At 36.1% G+C, this 10,468-nt stretch overlaps 1 protein-coding gene across 3 annotated transcripts in view; it reads right to left on the bottom strand.

Annotated features, from left to right (window-relative positions):
* The window catches only part of MAP3K13 (mitogen-activated protein kinase kinase kinase 13), a 135,083-nt gene extending 134,072 nt beyond the window's left edge, over positions 1–1,011 (bottom strand). For all 3 annotated transcript variants that reach the window (XM_019623699.1, XM_019623742.1, XM_019623734.1), the window contains exon 1: positions 880–1,011. The gene's annotated coding sequence lies outside the window, so the exon portion shown is untranslated. The remainder of the gene's footprint in view (positions 1–879) is intronic.
* Between the last annotated feature and the right edge of the window lie 9,457 nt (positions 1,012–10,468).

The raw sequence follows: 10,468 nt of genomic DNA, 5'->3' as shown, positions 1-10,468 counted from the left end.
GTAGATAGTGATTCATGCTCAGATGGAATTACACAGCCTGACAACCAAAAGCAATCTGATTACATTACTTGTTCTTTAGATCTATGCCCACCCTTCCTCACATTTAAGACATCTAAACAAATACTTTACAAAGAACACAATTTAATCTTCAGGGATGTATTCTTTTGGAGGCTTCCTGCAAGTGTTTGGAAGAAGTTAACCTTATGTGAACACACCAGGTGAAACCTCTGACTGGATTGATTTTTACGAATTACTATTTTCATCTGTGTTATGAAATAATTATGAAATAAATAATCCTTATTTACATCCCAAATGTAAGAAGTATCCCAATATAAAAAAGAAAACATTAAGAAAAGGGAAAATAAGTTCATATTTATGAAACGAAAGCTCTTAGAACACTAATTAGAAGCTCAGCGCTACAACTCCAACTTATTATTTAATGGCCAACTGCTCCCCGGTGTCATTCACCTGGAAGTTCTTCCCAGAAAAGTAAAAGAACCTGAAAGAAGCCAAATTAATCGCCGTATCTCTCTACCCACACCAGGGAAAAATATGAAGACACAGTTCTAAATTTCAATAACCACAAAACAGCAATGTCCTGAATTTCTCTCTACCACGCCGGCATCCTCATAAACCACTAGTCAGCAAACTAAGCTGGAGTCACTTCTACATTCAGAGGTCCGGATACTGAAATCCGGGAGAAGTTCCCCGAGCTGAGCCAGAATCGGGTTCGTGCGTTCATTTGTTCATTCATTCATTCATTCATTCATTCATTCATTCATTCATTCATTCATTCATTCATTCATTCATTCATTCGACAGCATCTAAAGAATCTGGTTCGTGCGTTCACTAATTCATTCTACAGCATCGAAAGAATACCTAATAGTGGCAAGGCACTGTCCAGGGTGAAGAGATGAAAAGACGAAGTCCCTGTCCCTACTAGCAGAACGAGGGAGTAGGGTGGGGGGAGTCAGGGTAAGTGGGAAATGAACTCTAGGTCAGCTCATCTCAGTGCCCAGCCAGGCTCCATCCCTCTGCTGAGTCCCAAGGCAAATAATCGCCCATTCNATCAGCAACTGCAACTTATAGAAAAAATGCATTTTATTTAACGACCAAGTTCACAAATACAAACACACACATTCACACACAACTATAGCTAAAACAATATTCACTCTTATCAGGTGGGGTGCATTGTGAAATTTTCTATGTTCCTTCATTAAAATAAAATTGGTCACAACTTAGCAAATTTTGCAAACCATGAATATATTAGAACACATAACAGCTCTAAAGAATTATAAATGCTAACTTATAATTTTAGGGAAATTTATAGTCTTCTTCCTTCTTAGATTCAGCCCAAAAGAATATTCTATATACTCAGAAAAAAAATAAAAATTAACTTGTTACCATGTATCCAGCCTGGACATGGCGCATACTTTCAGTGTGCTTAAAGCACTTACCTTCCCAGGCCCAAGAACAAGGGAAATGACTTGCAACTAGGTAACAGGATCCTATGTCTATACTGCACATTTTATATAAAAGCTCTTTTTATGTATGTTATTTCATTTGATCCTCACAACAACCCTGTGAGGTAGGCAGGAAAAATATTATCAGATTTACTTCACAGATAAAGTTAAGGTTCAGAGGGGTTAAGTGACTGACCCAGGTATTAAATCTCCAATAAGAAAGCAGAGAGAATAAGAACCATTAACTTTTAGATTGAGGCTCTTTTCTCTAAACCATATAGACTTTGAGAGTATAATCTGATCTCAAATATTTTTTACCACTTCATCCTCATTTTCTTCCTGTTGACTAGAGTTTTTATAGAATACAACAAAAGACCTGATTCTAAACTTATCCTGCCAAGTTTATGCTTCTCTACCAATGAAAACTTACAGCCACAGGACATATATCCTTTTGGAAAGCACTGTTTCCTTGGCTCTAGTCTAGTCTTAAGGAATGTAAGCAATATGAAAGACCCTAAAGGTGAAGTAAACAAGAGAAATCAGAGAAAAAGATATAAAATGGAATGTATTAACGGATTTTAGTCTCTTTAAGCTTTTACTTTTGTGACAGGGTTCAATGGAGAGCTTTAATGCAGATGAGACTTGAGGCTTTAGAAGAGGATCTAAGTCTTGATGAAGTTATTCAAACTCAAATCTTGAATGCATAATGATGGTAGGTCCCAGGGTCTTCAAAAACTTGTACTTGATGCTTTAAAACAAAACAAAACACACAAAAGATTCTACTAGCACGTCTAACAAAATTTTTTTAAAGGATTTTGAAAAGCTATAACTCTTTGGTCAGTAATTAAGCAGATCACTAGGTGCCATGCGGAAAGAACAAAAACAGAAAACCAAAAAAAAAAAAATAAAGAAAATGAAATGAAGAGATTTTTTAAAGACACAGTGTACAGAATGGCTAAATATGTTCACTGGCTTATCTCTTTGATTAGTATTCTTCACTTTAAATTGTAATGGAATTTGAAGCTCTTACAGAACCACCTTGGATGTAGTAAGATAAACTGATTTAAGGATAATNTTCAAAATACCAGCTTTGCTTAATGAAGTACTACAGTTTACTTGAAGTTCTGCAGTCCCTCCCCTGCTTTATTGGTGCCTGCAGGTATCTCCACAATTCTAACTGTTTTAAAAGCCATAACAGAATTATGAAAGTACACATCCCATGAGCAGAAAGACATAGATTATATAAGGTCCCATTTAGCTTCACACACACACAATGTAGCTCTGATTTGGGTTGCTATATTGGTGAAAGATTTTTTGAAGTCTAAATTGTCTGCTTTACTCCCTCCCAATCTTCCAACCTAATTCAGTTGTTGATTGTACAAAAACCTATTTCTTTTTTTCCAGTTTTATGGCTATAACTGACACATAACCATGTATTAATTTAAGGTGTACAACATTATGATCTGATATATGTATACAATGCAAAATGTAAAACCCATTTCTAAGCCAGCAATTATCTTCCTCAAAAGGAAGGAAGCCACAACCACTGAAATCTCATACTAACTCATGATTAGAGTTGGAGAAATCAGAGTAATTAATGTGCTGGTTGGTATCTTTGAGAGCAGCCTTTCAAAAATATCCAAATGGTAAGTTTGAATCAACTTGGAAGGGGCCTGGACATAATATAAGCAGAGGCTGGTAGCCATGACTTCATCTCTAGGACATAGCAGATTAATTGGGTACGTATTTTATACCAATAGGGAATTTCCTAATACAGAAAGCAATATTTTTTCTAGAAGAGCAATTTCACAATTCCTTACAGTTAAATCAAATATGTTCTCTGGGTTCCTACGTAAGTCCCAAATGTCTGTGACCGGTACCACAGAACAAAATTCATGATTCCAGTCCAATTATAATTTCTGAGCAAGCTAACTCTTTAATGAGTCAAATTTACAACCTGCCTTTAGCCACTTTAGAGGATGTTCTATACATTAACTATACCCAGTTCAATATTACTATTAAATTCTCTGTTTTGTTCTCTTTATATGTGTTCAGCCCATTGTATTATGTGCATTTTTGGAAGTCATGTCAAATATTTTTTAGAACAGAGCAAGATATAAATGTAATTAACTCAATTTTAAAAATCATTTAAAAATATTGAGTCCCACAATTCAGGTTAGAGGTCCCATTGTCCCAAATACGCACCTCTGTGTGGACAAGTTAAATTGATTCATTTAATAAATAAGCTCTAAGTGCCTACCATGTGTCAGGCACTATTCGGGTGCTGGGGGACACACTGGTCAACAGTGTCGTCAAAGGTAAGTACCCTGGAGAAAAATAAAGCAGAGAAGGGGAATACGGATGCCATGGGGGTGGGTGTTATAATTTTAAATAAGATGGCCAGGGAGGGCCTTACTGAGGTGAGAATCATGACCTGAAGAATCTGAAGATGAGGGATTAAACCACATAAATACCTAAGGCCAGAGCATTCCAGGCTCAGGGAATATCAAGTACAAAGTTCCTGAGGCAGAAAAAAGCTTTGCATTTCTGGGGATCAGCTAGGAGACCAAAGTGGCTGGGGCTCACTGATAGGGACCGACAGAGATAAGGAGAGCAAAAGCAGATCAGGTAAGGCCCAGGAGACCATTATAAGGGCTTTGCCTTATAACTGGAGTGAGAGGAGAAGCAACCAGAGGGTTCTTAACAGAAGTTAAATAACCCAGAAGAACTTACGGTACGTAAAATATCTAAATGAAGAGAGTCGTAGCTGTGAGAATTACTCCACAAATATTTACTGAATTCATACTATTTACTAGGATTTCCCCAAGCACTGGACATACAGTGGTAAATAAAACATACGTACGTGTAAGTCCTTATCCTCATGAAGCTTTATTCTTATGGATAATAATATTAATAAATAATTACAACCGTATTAGGTGTGTGAGGAACTGGGTGATTTATGAAAGAGTGATGAGAGTGGCGTGATCTAGCCTGGGCTGTGGGAGAAGGCCTTTGAAGACAAAAGGATTTAAGGTGAGACTGGTAACATCAGTAAGGGTGAGTGAAGTGATGAGGGATAAGGATNTTAACCATCACGCCACTCGGCCGGCCCTGAAAGCATTATTTCTAATTGCATATTGACAGCATATCTGAAAATACCAAATATTTATATTTATTAGTAATTGAATGAGAGAGTATAAATGTATACTGACATTTTGAGAAATTCTCAATTTAAATGGAATTTTCCCCATTATTTCAAAACTACTTTGATTTTTGTATAAATGAAAGCTTTATTTTATATTCAGCCATATTAAGACAACTAAACAATATTATATTCAGCTAATTAAGCTATTCCATACATGATTAACTCATTCAACAAATATTTGTTGAGTACCTTCCGAGGCAGGCCCTGTTCTAGGTACTAGATTACAACAGTGATCAAGCAAAATAGACCAGTCACCCTGCTCTCATACAGCTTACATTCCAGTACTGTAAGAAAGAAACTATATAGAATGTTACACAGTGAGAAACATTAAGGAGAAAAAGGAAGCAAGAAAGGGGATTAAGAAGTGTGTGTATGGCAGGCATGGGAGGAGGTTGGAAGCTAGGGTTGCTGTGAAGACCTCACTGAGGAGGTGACGCCTGAGTCAAGTCCTAGAGGAGGCAAGGGGGAAACACCACATGGTGCCTAGAAGAACATCCCAAGCACAGGGAACAGCAGCAGCAAAGTCCCTACAAACAGAGACAAGGCTGAAGCAAGTGAATCGGGGGAAGAGAAGCAGATCAGGTCAAAGGGGTCAAGGGTTTTCATTAGTGAAATAGGAAGCTATTGGAGTTTCAAGTGGAGTGACTTGATGTGACTTCTGTTTTAACAGCAGCACTTGGCTGCTGTGTCAATGGACTGAAAGGGGCAAGGGTAGACACAAGAAGATAAATTAGGAGGAAATTGCAAGGGGTAGCAGTAGAGGTCATTAGATTCCGGTTATATTTTTAGGATAGACACAACTGGACTTTCTAAAGGATCAGATTATAGGTAGAAAGAGAGGCGTCAAGGATAACTCCAAGTTGAGAAACAGGAAGGATGGGATTATCTGTTACTGAAAACCTAAAAAGAAGTTTGATGGAAGGGAAGATTAGGAGTTCAATTTTGAACATGTTAAGTTTGAGACAAATGTTAGACATCCAAATGGAAATGTTAAATTGGCAGTGACAAGTCCGGAGTTCAGAGAGGTCTAAGCTGTTGATAGAAATTTTCAAGTAAAGGTGGTATTAAAGCCTTGAGAGTACATAAAGTCATGAAGATAAATGAGTTTAGGCAGGCAAGAGATAAGGTCCTAGGCTTGAGCTCTAGGGCACTCCAATGTTTAGAGTCATGGAAAGGAAGAGAAACCAACAGACAAGACTAGAAATAGTCAGAGAAATACCAGGAAAGCCTGAAGGGTGTGATATACTAGAGGCCAAGTAAAGAAAACACTTCCCAGGAAAAGATGAGTGATTACTTAGGTCAATGCTACACAAATTATTTAATGACCACACATTCAATTTAGTACATGTGCACCAATTTTGGAATAATTTTAATATTTTAATATCTATATTCATTAAGGATATTGGACAAAAATTTTATTGATAATCAGGATTTATTTACTTAGCTTTAGAGTACATCATATACTGTTGTAGTATATGTGTATATGTATGCATATATATTTTTAAAATTTATTTTTTAATCTAGAATAGCATTTCCTGAAACATTATCTAAGGGCTATTAAGATTTCATGAGCAAGAAAGTGTTCTGGCCACACATAAATTTGGAAAATGTATTATAAATTTCCAAAAATAATGCAACATTTTCCAAATTTACATAATTACAGAACCCTTTTGGTTTACAAAGTCTCTTTTAGCTGTGTCACACATTCTGAATAACACAGTCACGAAATACTGAGTTAAAAGATGACATTTTTTTTGTCTTCACTGTAGCAAAATTTGTGTCAGCAAAGAAATTGGAGGATATTTTCTTTCTGCCACTTCAACACTTTTACTGAAAATAAGATCTTTCTGCTTCCACATCACTTATGCTAGAAGATATGATGACCTTTGCATTATTTTTACACTGATAGTTCTGTCTCTCTGTTTTCAGATTTTCTACTGTTATTAAACGTGAAAATGAAGAGATGTTTGAATTCTTAAAAATGAACATTAAGTTCCAGCAAATAAATAAAATATGTAAAGCACATTCATTAATACATTTTAAATTAGTTAGAATAATGTATGTTTACAGGTTAAATATAACCCAATAGGATCATTTAATCAGCAATATGTTATTGATAATGCTTTTGGTAAAATTACTTTCCCTTTATGAGAATTGTCTATTTTAAATGGTTCTACGGTGTTCTTACTATGTCTCCTCNTGAAGCTTTATCACTTCTGCTCACATTTTATTGGCCACAGAAATGTCACATGATCTTGCTTACTTCAAGTGTGCAGGGAAATGTAACCCTATCATGGTGAGAAGGGGAGAAAACAAGAGTAACTGTGAACAGCACCAATGACAATTACAAAGCCAGGTCTGTATTTTAGGTCTCATTGACACAGACTCATCTAGAATTCAACTGTATCAATCTGTGGATACAGTACAAAGTAGCAGGAAAATCCCTCAACAATTTCTCTCATTTAATTCTATTATAATGTCAACTATACTATACATATATATGAAATTGTTCTGACATTATTAGTTGCTCAATTTGAAAAATAATGTAGTTCAAGGCAGAAAATCAAGTTCAAGAACAATGCAGTGAACTACCAAAAGCTTCCCTCATGAGAGTTTCTTAACCAAGGATGAGCATTAAAATTCCCTGGGGAGTTTTTTTAAACTTCTGAGTCTACCCAGAATCAGAATTTCCCAGAGTACCAGATGTGTATATTTTCAAAATGCATGTTTTTCCCTCCCCATCCCTCAGTTAAGATCTACTATCCCATAATGCCATAAAGCAAACAATATGAGGGCAGGTACCACGTCTCTTTTTGCTCATGCTGCATTAGCAGTGGCTAGCACACATGATTGCTCAAAATATGATTGGTTAAATATTTATTCATAAAACATAGTTATCAAATAGCCCACATCATATTCACAAGGATTCCATTATCTAACCTAAATCTCCCTAGGAATCTCAATACAATGTTTATTTTAACTTCCAATGTATTAATCCTCTCAAAAACTGAAATAAAATGAATTTGGCATATCTTGTTTTTCATGAGCACACTATACCTTTGATGATCACAACTTCCTTTTCACAAACCACCTCCTTAATGAATTATTCTAAAATTTCATAAGGTATTGATTTAAAACTCACCACTCTACAACATCTTTTAGCATCTCTTTGTCTATTCAAAAATCAAAACATTTGCCCATCTTTAGTCTTCTGGCCCCTTCAGATTTCTGAAAGCTATAATCATGTCCGCATAATCTCCAGGCTTAAAATCAAGGCACTTTGATGGGGCAATCTGGAAATAAATAACAGATGCTAAAATATGTGATGATTCTATTAATGGAGGTCTGAGTTATGCCAACCTATTTTATTTTGACCTTAGCAATGAATGGTATATTAGTTTGAATCCTGTTTGCTATTCAAAGCAGATGGAAATATAATCCTAGAGAACAGACACAGTTCAATTTGATTCATCTCAAAGGAACATAAGACTAATAATGGCTAATAATATGACTATTTTTACTTAGTGGCTTTCATAAGTCAGACAGATTCTAAATGTATATTCGCTCACAAAGGGAGAAGACCATGCTTGGTGATAAAGAAAAATACAATATAACTCATATTCAAAAACAACAAGCCTAATAATAATAATAATAATAATAATAATAATAATAATAGACAAGAAGTATTGACAAGGATGTGGAGAAGTTGGAAACTTCATACATTGCTATATGGATTGTATGTCAAACAATTTGGCAGTTCCTCAAAAAGTTAAACAGAGTTGCCATATGAGCAAGCAATTCTACTTCTAGGTATATACCCAAGAGAATTTAAAACATAATTTACTGGGGTGGCCGGGTGGCTCAGTTGGTTAGAGCCCGCACACTCTGAGCAAACAGGGCTGCACTNCTCTCTTGTTCTCTGTTGGAACATATAAGTGGTAAGGAAGGCTGGAGCTGGTTTTCCTGTTATCCTTTGTATCCTCAGCTTTTAGTGATTGATTAATAAATAATGCTTAGCACCTTCCCCCTCTGAATTCTGAGCGCCTCCACCAAAGATGGAATGTTAGTAGGAACTAACTTCAACCCTACTTGAAATCACCTGCTTGGTTATTGTGCTAGATACTGGGGAAAAGATTAATAAAACTCAGGCCCTGCCCTCAAAACATGGAGATACTTAATAAATTATGGAAGGAAGAAAGTCGACCCAGGAAAAAAGGGGGGACCCGGTCAGCTGAGAATTTATCCTCAGAACAAAAACATTCACAAACTATTAGAACTGAAAAGAAAGTTAGAGATAATCATTTAGTTAACGTCTTGATGTTACAAGTAAGGTAAATTGGATGACTAAAAGTCATACAATTAGTGGCAGGACTAGGACCAGAACTGGAGTCTCAAAATGCTCACCACCTCCCCGCTTTCCCCGAAATCTGTCTCAAGGTGTTAATAAGGTAAAAGCAGATCCACCTTGAAAACCTTCACGCACAAGTGAAAAAGGACTAGGAAGTTATCAGTCTGCAAAACAGAAGAGCAATGCAGCCTAGCAGATGCCACACAATTCTGATGATCATTTTTGTTAAAAACATAATACAAACAGAGCCACTTTAAAATGGAGCTGGAGCTGCCATCCCAGAAGAACTGCCTTGCACATCTTAGGCCTCAAACCTTTCCAATGTTAAAACAGGACAAAATAACCTTTGGACTGGACTTAAAGCAACATTGTATCCCAAAGAACTGTTTGCAAAGATAACAAGAAAGCAGATACCTGTAACTACTGAAAATTTAAAACATTTTTTAAAAATTAGCCTCACTATGTTTGCTTTCCTGCACCAGTAGAAATGTCTTCCTTTTATTACTGTAATCATTCCCCTTCGCAGTCTTTCAACTCTTTCATTAAAGAAGGTCAATATTCTTAATGAATCTATGGACCATAAGAATTAAATAATCTGCTGAGAGTCGCAAAGTTAGCCAATGGCAGTCAGTTTAGCATCTAAGCCTCCAAATTCCATTAATTCATTTATTCATTCAGGCATTTGGAACACCAGACCAGGCATTAGGGATACAAAGATCTATAAAATAATCCCCTGACTTTGAGGAACTTCCTATCTGGTGAGGGTGGCAGACTTTTTAACGGAAAAATAATTCAATGTTAATGTTATCATAGATTCATCTAGTTCCTTCATTCAATGAATGCACTTTTACCCCATTACTATCAACATATCATAACTTAATAAAAATAAATACAAAATGTGATGTTTTAATCAAATTTTAAATCATTTGAACCACATTTTTAAAGAGTTGCAAATAATCACAATTTATATAGGTCTTAGAGTCAGCTTCTTTGGGTTCTATGCCTAACTATGCTATTAACTAGCCATGTGACCTTGAATCACTTCACCGCTGGGCCTCAATTTCTTCTTGAAGGTTCTTCCTAGAGTACACCTTATCTTGTTCTGTCTAGTAGAAAAAATGCATGACATTTTCCACTATGACCACTAGATGGCTGGCTTCTATCATTCCTCCCTTCTTCCCTCTCCTCTCCCTCCCTCTTTCTTCGTTATTTTTTCTGACCAAAGTCATCATCACACCACCTATCTGAACAACCACCTATATGGTTAACAGTTGAGTATTCCAAGATTCTGGGAGATGACAGGTCTAAAATGCTTGTTGAATAAGTGAAAGAATGGATGGATTCCAGCATTAATTAGTTCTGGGTCTTTCTATCTCCTGCTGCTACTGCCCCTTTCTCCTACTAAAATAATTTTTTTTTGAAAGCTGTAGTGGAGGGAAGAGGAAGAAAAGA

This window comes from Hipposideros armiger, unplaced genomic scaffold (assembly GCF_001890085.2).
Source record: "Hipposideros armiger isolate ML-2016 unplaced genomic scaffold, ASM189008v1 scaffold_14, whole genome shotgun sequence".
Lineage (NCBI taxonomy): Eukaryota > Metazoa > Chordata > Mammalia > Chiroptera > Hipposideridae > Hipposideros > Hipposideros armiger.
The sequence above is the reverse complement of the archived record's forward strand: the minus strand, read 5'-3'. Positions and strand labels throughout refer to the sequence as shown.